Source organism: Leptopilina heterotoma, unplaced genomic scaffold, assembly GCF_015476425.1.
Source record: "Leptopilina heterotoma isolate Lh14 unplaced genomic scaffold, ASM1547642v1 Lhet_209, whole genome shotgun sequence".
Taxonomy (NCBI): domain Eukaryota; kingdom Metazoa; phylum Arthropoda; class Insecta; order Hymenoptera; family Figitidae; genus Leptopilina; species Leptopilina heterotoma.
The window spans coordinates 1,906,469-1,920,674 of NW_025110924.1; the positions used below are offsets into that span (position 1 = coordinate 1,906,469).

Here is a 14,206-nt window from a genome sequence, read left to right on the forward strand (position 1 = left end):
TTATTTATAAAAGTAATTGAATTTTGAAAAGAATTTTATTAAAATGCCTCAAAATAATTTAATTTTCGGGAATAATTTTTTTATTTTTCGAAATAATTGAATTCCTCCGAGGAATTATTTATGTAAATAATTGAATTCTTGGGAAGAATTTTATTAAAATCTAAAAGAATAATTGAATTATTTCAAAAAAATGTAATTAAAATTGTATTTTAAATAATTGATTACTTTTGAACAATTTTATTAAAATATTGAAAAATAATTGAATTCCTGCGAAAAATTTTATTATTTATGAAAATGAATGTTATTAAAATTTTCAAAAATAATTGTATTCCTGAGAAGAATTTTATTTTTTATGAAAATAATTGATTTATTGCGAAAAATTTTATTAAAATGTTTAAAAAGAATTGAATTTCTGTGTAAAATTTAGTTATTTTTGGAAATAATTGAATTACTTTTAATTTTTTTAATTTAATTAATTTTTTCTAAATATTATAAATATTATGAAAATTTTATTTTAAATAATTGAATTCTTGTGAAAATTCTTGCTTAGAACGTTATCAAAATTTTTTTTTTTTAATTTAATTTTCATGAAAAATGTTATTAGTGAAAGTAATTGAATTATTGAGAAGAATTGTATAAAAATTTTGTTAAATAATTGATTCTTTCAAAATTTTTTTGAAAGTTCTATTCTAAATTAATTGAATTCCTGTGGAAATTTTATTATTTATGAAAATAATTGAATTTTTGATGAATTTTATTAATTTTTCTTTTTTAAATTGAATTCTTTTGCGAAATTTTATGAAAGTACTAGATATTGAAAATAATTGAATTGCGAACATTTTTTTGAAAATAATTGAATTATTTTAAAGAATTTGATTATAATTTTTGAGAATAGTTTTTTGATTTCTAGTATTAGTGAATTTAAAGCAGTGGAAATTCTAAAAAAAACAGAAATAGTAGCTTTCAGTAGCTGACATCTAAAAAAAGTATCCAAATAGTAGCATAACGTAAAAAAACTAAAAAAGTAGTAAATAGTAGGTTTTAGTAGAGGAGTGCGAAGCTTGAAATAGTAGAGAATCGTAAGTAAATTATTAAATAGTAGGTTTTAGTATAGATGAGTGCAAGAAATTTAATTACTTGATGCAAACAACATAATGTTAAAAGTACTGCCAATTTAAGAAATTGAATGATTTCCTAAAGAAATATAATAAATAAATTGGAAAAAGAATAAAATCTGAACTAATAACACATTTTCTGGATGCAGAATAAAAATAAGAGTATATATTCGGGAAAATAAATGATTCAAAAATTTTGGAAAAAGGATGACAAACTGAATGTCTATTGCATACACATACATCATGTCGCTTCTCGCCGGACCATATAAATATATAGAAAATAATAAAAAGCAATTCTAGAGCTGTCATGTTCAGCATCCCTTGGGTGCCTAAGTGATATATCTCGCAGAGAATTACACTTGCCATAGAGTAAAGATTACATCAGGATAAACTTGTCGCCCAAGGTTCTTGAGAAAGCAGTTTAATACTACAAATCAAGTTATCTAATGAAGAACAGTTCTAACGTGTGCCACGTGCAAATTCACGCACCTGGATCGCATTACGGAGGTCCTGAAACTTAGCACCATGGATCACAAGCCAGGAGATTGATGATGTGAGTCTTTGTGAAAAATTGAAACGTACCAGCGTTATTTACGAGGGGAGAGCGAAAGGGTTTGAGGATGATACTGCTCGAAGATGAAAACTTCAGGAACATCGAATGGAGACATTAATCTCATCTTACGTTTTGCTTCTTTCAGTACTCGAGACCCTCCTACGCCCATTCCCTCCTTTATACTTCTTTTTGTCTCTCTTTATATTGTCCTCAAACTGTAAAAAACTTTCTGCAATTTTTGTTTCTTATATATCATTTCTCTTCTAAAATATTTCCTAAATTAGTCAACCAGGGTTGCCAGAAAAATTTAATTTTCTTTTTCACTAACTTTCTTTCCTGATTTTCGGACAAAATTTTTAACTTTTTTTCCTGACACTAAAGGTCTGACACTAATCATTATTATTTTTCCATAGGAATTAAAATTCTTCGAAAGATTCAAATTCAAATCTTTTGAAATTTAATAAAATTAAAATTATTTATAAAATTTACAAAATAGCTGAGATAGGTTAAAATTAGCGAAATAACTTTAAACAAAGCTGAAAAGGCTTCAAGTCTGTGATTCCTGAACATGATAGAAAGCATTGCAAGTTTATTTTAATGCAAGCTTTTTTTTGAATGTTTAAAATTTTTAAATATGTCACTAAAAGTTGCATACGCTCGAGTATGGATCAATAATCCACAATCTCCAGAAAAACCACAATGTCCTTTATATCGGTCTTCCATCCATTTCCTCATTATTGTCGGTCAGGAAACTCTGGCAACGTGCCCTACTTTTTCTATGAGCCAACTTTTAAACAATTCAGTCAGCGACGACAAAATGCAAAAAAACAAATTTTAGAGCTAGTAAAATTTATATGAGAGGCAAAAAATAAAAGCAACAAAAAAATGACAACAATGTTAGAAATGAACCATAATCAACAAAGAACTTATTATTATTATTATATTCTGTTCGTATACTTAAATGAATAAATAAATTATTATTATTTCTGGAAAAAATCTTTATTAATAACGATTATTTTACAAAAAATTTAAAATAAGAATTAAATGATAAATTTAATGATAAATTTATTGATAAATTAAATAATAATAGAATAAAACAAAGAAATTTTACGTTATTAAATTAGTAGAACATTCAAACATTACGCAACATTTGTTGTCTAAATTATAGAAATTATGAATAACTTTATAGATTATAAAGTTTAATTTTCTGTTTGTGAAGTTATAAGTTTAAAATAAAATTAATAGAAATTTTCGTTTATAAGTTTAATATATAAATTTAATAAAGTTTCTCTGTTCAAATAAATTTTGAATGAATTTTCTGTTTCAAAGGAAACAAAGTAAATTAACCAGTATATATTTACGTATTATAAATTAAACTAGTTGAATGAATAATTGAATTTCATTTTATTTAAATTATTGGTGAATTCAGAGCAAAATAATATAACTACACTGATGAGTAACTTTATTTTAAATTTAAATAATTAAAATCGTGTAATTCAACAAAACAATTCGTGTTTTATTAAATGACTGTAAAAATCAGAAATATGTTAAAGGGAAATTAATTTATACTCATAGTTTGTATTATATTTGCGAATTAATTTGAAAACCCTTTGCTTACAATACAAATAAAACTAAAATTTTACAAGGGAAAAAATAAAAATGGATTTACTCTGTTAAAATTATTTTTTACATTCATTTTATAACTGGAAAATTTCTAATTGCTCTGGAGTGGGGAATCAATAATTTTTTTTTGCGATTTGACACTACACTCGAAAATAAATTTTATCTAAATCTATTTTTCCCTTTTTTTAGTTATCACTTCATATACTCATATTCCCTTTGATGTAAATTTTCTTTCCCTTTCTCAGTTTCGACCTCATTATTTCTGCAAATTTCTGAAACCTTCTCATTTATTCTGTGGTTATCCCTTTGTTCTAAATAAACCACAATGTTCGAAATTATATTCTCATATTAACAAAAGGATTATTACAATGACTATCTGCTTTTCCAGAAACAGTATAAACATAAAAGATAATGTGAAGACATTTTTTTTTTTTATTTTATTGAGAAATTTAAAACTCTCCGCAAAAAGGAAGATTTCAAAAAAAAGAAAATAATGCCCAAGCCATTATAAAAAAAGGTTAAAATTATAAATAAAAAAAAAATTTATTAGCAATAGTTTCGAAATTGTTTTAAAGCCATTTTAAAAATCTAGGTGATCAAAGTTTATTGCAGAAAATAAGGGAGGAATGTGTTTTATATAAGGTCGAAAAGGAACTACTGTTCTTTCTTTTATTATCTTGAAAATAACTCCACCAACGAAAGCCATATACACAACAACAACAACAACAACATACACACACACAAATGCAGACATTTCTTTTTCTTTTTCCTTCTTTCTATCAACCACCATTCTCTTTTCGATGCAGTTTCAGTGGAGGTCAAATCTTGTTTGAAAAGCACCCGTAATGAAAATCCAAGAGTTCTTTGACTTTTATTCAAAAGCAAAAATTTAAACTCACTTGCACCGAGTACGTTTTTCAAACAAATTTAATATCTTTATTTTCTTGCAAAATGACGCGTAATTACTGTACACAGTAAAGAACTTGGAGCAAAAATTTCAAAAATGCAACGAAAATAAAAATATTGTTAAAATTGAATATTAAAATATTGCAAATATTTGAAAATATTGTCAAACCGAGAATAATAATTATTTCGCACTCGATAATTAATTTTAAAAAAGTAGCTTTAAAACTAACAAAGTAGTAAAAAAAAGTAGCTATCGAAAAATTAAATTTTTACAACAAAAATTCAAATTCTTCTGAAATTAGTTAAAATTTTTTTAATATACACAATTAATTATTAAAAATTTATGGATGATTGTTAGTTAAAAATTCTTTTAAAAAAATTTGAAGTTACAAATAATTGCAGAAAGTTTGAAGTAAGATTGATTAAGAAATGTACGAGGATGCTCAAAGCTATTTTGTTATGCCTTCGAGGATTATAGTGTGATAGAACATCGTTTATTATATTTGTATATATTTCAAATTTTACTTTATTTGTATGTAGGCCGAATAGCCAAATAAAGAACTTATTATAATTGCAGAAATTCAATTATTTTCAAAATTTTTTTTTTAATTTTTGTCAGGAATTCAATTATTTAATTGATTTAATTTATTTTCAATTATTTTCAATGAAATTTAAATTGATTTTTCGAAAAATTCAATTATTTTCAAAAATTTTATTAAAATTCTTTGGAAGAATTCAATTGAGCTGCCGGATCAAAGAAGGGCACATAACCAATGTAATTCAAATGGGTTATGTGCCCTTCTTTGATCCGGCAGCTCAATTATTGTAAAAAAAAAATTGATAAAGTTCTTTATAAGAATTCAATTTTTGAAAATATTTAATTCAATGAATATTAAAGAAACGTTGCAATGTAAATTTTTAGAAATCCTTAAATTTCAAAAGATTTTTAAAATGAAATGTTTAAAAATTTTATTTGTTGTAAAACTGTAATAATGTTTAAATTTTTATTTTGCAATGAAAGGAATAATGTTTTGAATAATTTCTATTTGCAAATTTCAAGAAAAAAATAATTGAATTTTGCAAGAATTAAAGTTGTATAAATTATATATACAATTCTTTTAAAATTCTTCTTGGAAATTCAATTATTTTAAAAAGTTTTAAGAAAATTTTTGTCAAAAATTCAATTATTTTCATAAATAATAAAATTCTTTGCTAGAATTTAATTATTTTCACAAATAACATAATTCTTCTCCGAAATTCAATTATTAAAAATTTTTTTTTTAAATTTTCGGCAAGATTTCAATTTTACCATTATAAATAACAAATTCATCTCCAAAATTCAATTATTTAAAGAAAAAAAAAATTCAGCACAGAATAAAATTTTTTTTCAAAAATTCTAATCAAATTCTACGCAGGAATAAGAATATTTTCATAAATAATAGACTTCACTTTATATGGAAATTATATTTATGAATTATATATTCACAGAAATTCATTTATTTAATTCATTTCATTTCAATTAGTTTTAATACGATTTGAAAAGAATTCTTCGAAAAATGCAATTATATTCTTGAACATTTTTTAAAATTTCTTCTAAAGAATATTCAATTATTTTAAGAAAATTTATAATTAATTTTTTGTCAAGAATTCAATTATTTTAAAAAATAACAAAATTCTTCTGCAAAATTCAACTATTTAAAAATTTTTTTTTTAAATTCTCGTCAAGATTTCAATTTTACCTTTATAAATAACAAATTCTTCTCTGAAATTTAATTGTTTAAAAAAAAAAATAAAATTCAGCACAGAATTAATTTTTTTCAAAAATTCTAATTAAATTCTTGGCGCCTATTTAAGTAGATTTTTCTTAAATTTAGAATATAATTTTTTCAGTGAATTATAATTTGAAATTGAATTTCAGTTAAAATTTTAAATAATAATTAAAGATTATCTTAATTAAATTAAGATTAAAAGGGTTGTAATGTAAATTTTTAGAAATACTTAAATATTAAAAGATTTTTAAATTGAAATCTTTGAAAATTTTAATTATTGTTGTAAAACAATAATAATAATTAAATTTTTATTTCGTAATGAAGGTATAAATTTTTGAATAATTTTATTTAACAATTTCAAGAAAAAAATGATTCAATTTTGAAAGAATTTCAGTTATAATTTTAATAGAACTATTCATATTTCAAAAAGGCTTTACATTGAAATAATTTCAAATATTTTAAGTCTTGTGGCAAATTATAAAGATATTTAAATATTTATTAAAAAGAGAATTATTCTATTTTTAAATGTTATAATTTAATTTGGAAATTATGCAAATATCGAGTTGTGAAATTTGATTTTTCGATAACTACTTTTTTGCCACTTTTTTTTCATTCTTAAAAGCGATACTTTTTGCTGCTTTTTTAAAATTAATTATCGATTACGAATCTTGGAAAGAAAAAAAGTCACTGATCCCTGATATATATATATACATAATTGATCATATTATAATTCTCGAATTTCCAAATTCCAGAATATATTTTAAATAGAAAATTGATGCGTAGGTATAGAGCACTATAGAGAACAGAGAGTAGAATAGTGAATATCCGTTAAATATTGAAAAATAAATCCACTAATTCGTGATTAGTATAAGTGTAGGTACACAGGAAAATACAACCCAGAATCATGAATGTTTAAATACATCGTTTGGAAATTGTATTAAACATTAATGTTGAAAAGTAATTAGAGCAATAAACCCTCTCGTTTTCAATTATCCAAATTGCAACTGCTAGTCATTCAAATAATTACAGAAAATCAGTTGCTGCATGCTATCGTTAAATTTCAAAATCAAAATCACTTAGCATGTTTAGAGAAAAAACATTTGTTGGGAAATTTTTCCTTTTCTTTTTTTCCTATTTTGCTGTACCTACAGTTTGTGTATTTTATTTTTCTTTATATTAAAACATTCCCGAGTGAAGACGATGCTTTTCGATGGAGAGTTCAATTGCACAATTCCCGGTTTGATGCATCACACAAGTCTAGCTTTTGTATTAAAGGCTATCCGCAGAGTCCGTATCCTTCTTCTTTTCTCATATTTATCTCTCCCTTACCTTCACTCCTGCTTGTACCTTCTTTGCCCTCCCTCGTCGTCTCACACATCTCTGGCATCCAACATCTTCCCATTCCAGCGTGTATGCTATGCGGAGACTGTCGGACCTGTTTGTCGGATTTGGAACTCAGTTAGCGCTCAAACGTCGTCAAGCGCGCTTTCTCCGAACGTTAAATCAATTTTTAATCGTTCTGTCATTTATTGTGCACATATATCGCGTTTATTATTTGCTTTTATTGGAATTTTTCATTTTTTCCCTTCTTTTAAAGAGTTCAGTGCGTTCCTTTTTGAAAAATAATATCGGAAGACTTGATTTCGATAAAAAAAGGAGTTAATGTGGATTTATTTCGAATGATACTTATTTATTGGATTATTGTTAAACCCCAGAGCTGAATTGAGCATTGACCGGATGAAGGTAGATTTCACATTTTATTTCGATTTTTCATTCTTGATATTTTTATTGTAAATAAAAGTACAGTTTATTTTAAGGAAAAGTAGTTTATTATTCAATAATCAATTGCTCACTGGAATTAATATTCAGGGAATAATTTTCTGTTCTGAGCGGCTTACAATAAACAAATTTTTAATTATTTTTTTGTTTTCGTTTTGAAAACGTTGCGGACTTGAACTTCATATTACAGGCTTCACACTCCTCTACTGAAACCTACTATTTACTACTTTTTTATATTAGGCTACTATAAACTTCAGTTTAAACTTACTATTTAAACTTCAGCTACTAAAAGTTACTGTTTCTGAATTTTTTTTAGCATTTCCACTACTTTAATTTCGCTAATAGAAATCAAGAAACTATTCTCAAAAATTATAATCAAATTCTTTAAACCGATTTAATTATTTTCAAAAAATATTCGAAATTCATTTATTTTCAATATCCCTATTTTCATAAAACTTAGCAAAAGAATTCAATAGTTTAAAAAAATTTTTGATAAAATTCTAATCAAGAATTCAATTTTCATAAATAATAAAACTCATCAAAGAATTTCAATTATTTTTAATACTATTTTAAATTAAATAATCGAAAAATTCAATTATTATCACAAATAAAGTTTTCCACAAGAATTCAATTATTTAAAATAAAATTTTTATAATATTTATTATATTTAGAAAAAAAAATTAATTATTTAAAACAATGTTTATAAAATTCTTATGAAAAATTCAATTATTTTCGCATAAATAACAAAATTTTTCACAGAAATTCAATTCGTTTTAAACATTTTAAAAAAATTTTCTCGCAATAATTCAATTATTCTCATAAAAAATAAAATTCTTCACAGAAATTCAATTATTTTTAAATATTTTAATAAAATTGTTCGAAAGTAATCAATTATGTTAAATACAATTTTAATTACATTTTTTTTAAAATAATTCAATTATTCTTTTAGATTTTAATAAAATTCTTCCCAAGAATTCAATTATTAACATCAATAATTCTTTGAAAGAAATCAATTATTTCGATAAATAAAAAAAATTATTTCCGAAAATTCAATTATTTTGAGGCATTTTAATAAAATTCTTTGCAAAATTCAATTATTTTCATAAATAACAATATTTATCGCAAGAATTCAATTATTTTTGAAAGTAATAAATTTTTTCTTAGAAATTTAATTATTTAAAAAAATTCTAATAAAATCGTTTCGAAGAATTCAATTATTTTCATAAATAGTAAAATGCTTTTTAGGAATTCAATTATTTTCAACAAAATTTAATAAAATACAACACAGACATTCAATTATTGTCAAAAATTTTAATAGAATTCTTTGTAAAATTTAATTATTTTTAAAAACTTTTCGCAATTCAATGATTTTTTATATCTACTATTTTCAGAAAGTTTTCAAACAGAATAAAATTATTTTTATAAATATATAAATTTTTTCATGAATAATAAAATTCGTTGCAGGTGAAGATAGTGAAAACAGAAAATAATGTAAATTGAAGATCATTTATCGTTATTTATTTACTTTACCATTATTTATTTATTATTATAAAACTAAAATTTAGGTTGAATGAAACAAATGTTTAATTAATTTATTATAATTAATCTGAATAGCGCTGCATTTATTTGTGGTTGATTCAACAAAAATTTAGTAGGTTGAAATAAATTTTTTTCTGAGTTTATTTTCTACTTAGAAAATTAAACCAAGAAGAAGAAGAAAAATATTTTCAAAAAACAAATACAGAAAAATAAGCTGACATTCCCATATCAGGGAAAATTTCTCTAGAAAATATCTTTTCTTTCAACGACTATTGTTTTTATTTAAATTTCTTTCCTTCAAGTTTTTCTACCTCCATTTCCATATCATTTATCTGCTGAAAAAAGTGAACTTTATTCCTTGGAAAATTGACAAAACAAAAGTTTGCGAATTGTAGTGAGTGAAATTTTTTCGGTTTGTTAATTGTTAATGAAATTCATTAGGAAATTAATTGAAATGGTAGTTCTTATTTATCTTCTTTTATTTATTACTCTTATTTATTTTATTTATTATTTATTATATTTTATTTCGTTAAAAGAGCCTGTAATTAATTATACTTAAACCGAGATTTTAAATATCAATTTAGTGAAAAATTATTTTGAAGACTAAAAAAATTGGAGAAGAAAAATTTCGCGAATTAAAGTAAATTAAAAATTGAAATCTGTTTGTTATTGTCAAACTCTCTAGATTCTGATCGTAATTAATTATAAAATTACGAACAAATTGAGATTCAATAAGGAGACGCTACTCTCCACCTGCGAACGCCAAGGTCACCGCTAGATGGCAGTTTTCCTTCTTGGAATTTCCACTGACATCTGGTGGTGACCTTGGCGTTCTCAAGTGGAGAAATTACACCATTTTACCCACGAAAACTTTTTTATGATTTTTTTTTCGAGAATTTTTTATAATACTCGTTATTTATAAATAAATAATATGCGACTATTTGGAATTTTTTATGACCATTCAATTTTCTTTTATATTTCGAACATCTTATGACACTTTTGATACTATTTTTTATTTCTAAATTCAGTCCGAAGTTTATAATGAGTAATTTTCGAAAATACTTGTATTGCTAACAAATGTTATTCACTTCAACGCTAAATAAATAATATGGAAACAAATAAATAGAATAATAAATAATATAGAAATAAATAGAATAATAAATAATGTAGAACTAAATATATAAATAAAATAATAAAGAAGTAAATAAATTAATAAACAAATAATAAATAATGAGAGTAATTTAAAAATAATATTCACAAAGTAAACAAAATTTGATTCACATGAACGCCGAGAGAACTTATTGATCACGAACTGACATAGAAATTCTTAATTGACCGTATTAAAATTGAAGGCTATTCATTTGTTTGCAACTATTAATTATTGAGCATATAATTATAGAAAGACTATTGATTATTTAATTTGCAAATTTTCTTTCTTGGAAGACATGCGCTCTTATGGTTGCACAATTCTAATACTGTGACTTCTTCTTCTTTTTCTTGTCTTCTTGTATATAAAATCTCTGAAATGCAACAGAAATTTTGATTGTCTAACTGCTTTATAAATTATGCCCGTAGCTTATTATTATGTGACCATAATTGTATGTTTAATCGGCTTTACACTTAGTGCTCATGATTATACTTTAGAGCTGATGTTTACATTGCACAAAAATAATTACATGTAATTTTTATCACACAATTATATAAACTTTCTAACATTAAATGTCATTTAATTGCCATAATATTGTGTGTCTCTTTAACGTTTTATATAAAATCGTCGCTGAAAATTTAGTAATAGTTCAAATTTCATAATATATTCAATTTTATGTCTATATTTAGAAAATAATTTCTTTTTCACTTAGGAGCTTTGATTTTTGATTTTTAAAACGTTCTGAATTTAAGGATTTTTTTTCTATCCGAATTCTTTGTCAAGAGGTTTTCAAATTTTGATTATAAAATTTTTTAACTTTGGAAAATGATATTTAGGTGAAAGAATGTTGCTTTGCAACTATTTTGATACGTTTTTTGTCTCAATTTGATATCCGCAGAAAAATTGTGAAGCAAGTAATCGTTCGTTTGGATCGAGGGTAAAATTGTTAATTTCAAAGAAATTGGCTTGAAAAATTTATAAATGTAAATTATGTAATCAATTTTTTATTGATATGTATTACACATTGCGTCTATAATATCTATCTAATGATGACATAACATCAGTCGAAAATGCACTCCACAAGAATGATAGTCTACTTTTGGAGTTACTTTTGTTTACGATCTTACTTTAACGACTTCTGACTGTGGAGTGACGCTGGATTATTTGATATGTCACTCTGAGACTATCTCTACTTTAAGCAGTCATTATTCTTATGTTGTATATCTGATTCGCCCGCTTCTCTATTTCATGAAAAAACACAAAAAGAAAAACCCAATGCAAGGAGAATCAGCAAGAATGATAAATTGCATAAAAAAAGAACAAGAGAAATTTAACAGTTGAGAAATATAAATTGGGATTTGTTTTTGTATTATGTTTAATAGTATTTAATAAATAATGTTTATAAAGATACTTTACAAATTCACAGTTTTTTCAAAGATATCAAACTTGAGAAAAAAAAGTATATCAGTTTTCAAAAATAAGTAAATTCTAACAACAAATTTTGTTACACTTTCTGAAAATAATTAAATTCCATCAAGAAACTTTATTCAACTTTTATTGAAAACAATGGGATTTTTCCGAAGAATTTTATTATATTTTGGAAAAAAATTTTAAAATAATTGAAATCCAGCAATGAGTTCTATTATTGATAAAAATAATTAAATTCTTGAGAAGAAATTATTAAAATTTTCGTCAATAATTGAATTTGCATAAAAATTTTATTATTTGTGAAAATAATTGATCTTTTGAAAAGAATTTTCTTAAAATTTTTGAAAATAATTCAAGTTCCAAGAAGAATTTTAAAAAAATTGCATATAATTGAATTTTTACAAAGAACTTTACTAATAAAAAAAAATTTTTTTTAAAAAAAAAAAAAAAATTATTATAAAATATAAAATAATAAAAATAATAAATAATAATAATAATATATAATAATATATAATAATATATATATATATTATATATATTATATATATATATATATATATATATATATATATATATTTTTTTTATAAAAATAATAAAATAGTTTTTTATTATTTTTTTTTTTTTTTTTTATATGAATAATGTTTATAAATAATATTTATGAATATGTTTATAAATAATATCTCTGAATATGTTTATAAATAATATTTACATGTTAATAAACTCGCAGTATATTTGAATAAATTGATAAGAAAAATGAAGTTGATAAAAAATTAAAAATTAATATCCGATCAGATGCAGCGATAAATTTCTCCTCTACATATACACACTAAGTTGCCAACTACACAATTTGAATTCTGTTCAGCCTTCAATCCAAGTAAAATCCGTGATAAATAATCCGCTTATGCGAACCAAGTGGTATCTTGATACAAATCTTGGCATTTCTCTCTGGGCGGACGATGGAGTTTCATCCGCATGAGATAATAGGAAATGGAGGGGATGATAAGCTACTGTAATCGACTTGTCGCTGACTCGGCGCGACATTATATCCTAAAGATGATGGGAATATAAGATTAGACAAATATAATTAAATTTATTCCACTTTTGGTGAAAATTTATATATTATATTTCTCTCAAAAATTTAAATAAACGTGTTTTTTGGAGGGGAGTTTTTAAATTGATTTTCTATTTGGTTTTTCAATTTATTTTGCAAATATTATTTGTTTTAGGTATTTTTGGCATTTTTTTGGGTTTTAAATAGATTTTCTTTTTGGTTTTTCAATTTATTTTGCAAATATTATTTTTTTTAGGTATTTTTGGCATTTTTTTGGGTTTTTAAAGAAGGTTATAAATACATTTTCTTTTTGGTTCTTCAATTTATTTTGTAAATAATATTTTTTTTTAGGTATTTTTGGCCTTTTTTGGGTATTTCAAGTATTTTTTTAAGGTATTTTAGGTATTTTTTAGTTATTTTTAGTTATTTTAGGTATTTTCGATATTTTAGGTATTTTTTTAGGTTTTTAAATTGGTATTTTTTTCCCAGGTCTTTAAAAAGGTTTTTTTTTTTTTGGTTCATATTATATACATGTAGTGGAGTTGAAAAACTTCTACATTAGCCCTCGCGCTTTAGTAATATAAGTAATTAGTTTAAGTAAATTTATCTCTGAATGTTTTAATCTGTTGAACAAATGAAATGTTTTACGAGGAAATGAATTTCTCTCTTAGATTTGCATTCTGAATTGCCGGTATTCTCTTTTGGAATCGTTTTGATCCACTTGAGAAATTCTTAATCTCCTTTTGCTCCTTAACTCCTCTTGTGTATATATAGGAAAATCACAAACTCATTTTATAGTTTTTGGAAAATTTATTCATTAATTGCAAGTCTATTTAGTGAAATAATGATCCTAATTGGTCAAAAGTTGTGAGCAACGTTTTAAAAACGTTCAAAGTATTTATACAACAATAAAGCATTAAATAAACAGTTTTTTAATTTTTTTTTTAAATAAAAATTGTTTTTGAAAATTTAAATTCAAAGAAGTAAAAATATATCGTCAATAAGTTAACCTTCTCCGACGAAATCGAAAGCAAAATTTTCTTCTAAATTTTAGGGATGACAATTTGAGTCGTCTTTAATTTTTCGATAACTATTTTTTTAAAATTAATTATCGCGTTCAAAGCCTGCAATTTTTAATTTTTTTCTGATCTTTTTAATTTTGATTTGAAATAAAATTCGCTTTTTTTCGATAAAAATCAAAAGTATGTTCGTAATTTTAGTGACACAAGTTCTTTAAAATTTTTTTCCAACCGTAAATTTTTATTTTTTATTTCCTATAATAAAATCCGTTGATTT

The 14,206-nt window shown here is 23.4% G+C and overlaps 1 protein-coding gene across 6 annotated transcripts in view; it reads left to right on the forward strand.

Annotated features, from left to right (window-relative positions):
- The window catches only part of LOC122501314 (putative polypeptide N-acetylgalactosaminyltransferase 9), a 266,782-nt gene that overhangs the window by 68,807 nt on the left and 183,769 nt on the right, over positions 1-14,206 (forward strand). For 2 of the 6 annotated variants that reach the window (XM_043610672.1, XM_043610673.1), the window contains exon 1: positions 7,404-7,709. The exons of the other annotated variants lie outside the window; for them this stretch is intronic. The gene's annotated coding sequence lies outside the window, so the exon portion shown is untranslated. Of the gene's footprint in view, positions 1-7,403; positions 7,710-14,206 lie in introns of those variants that run through there. 6 annotated transcript variants of the gene reach the window in all.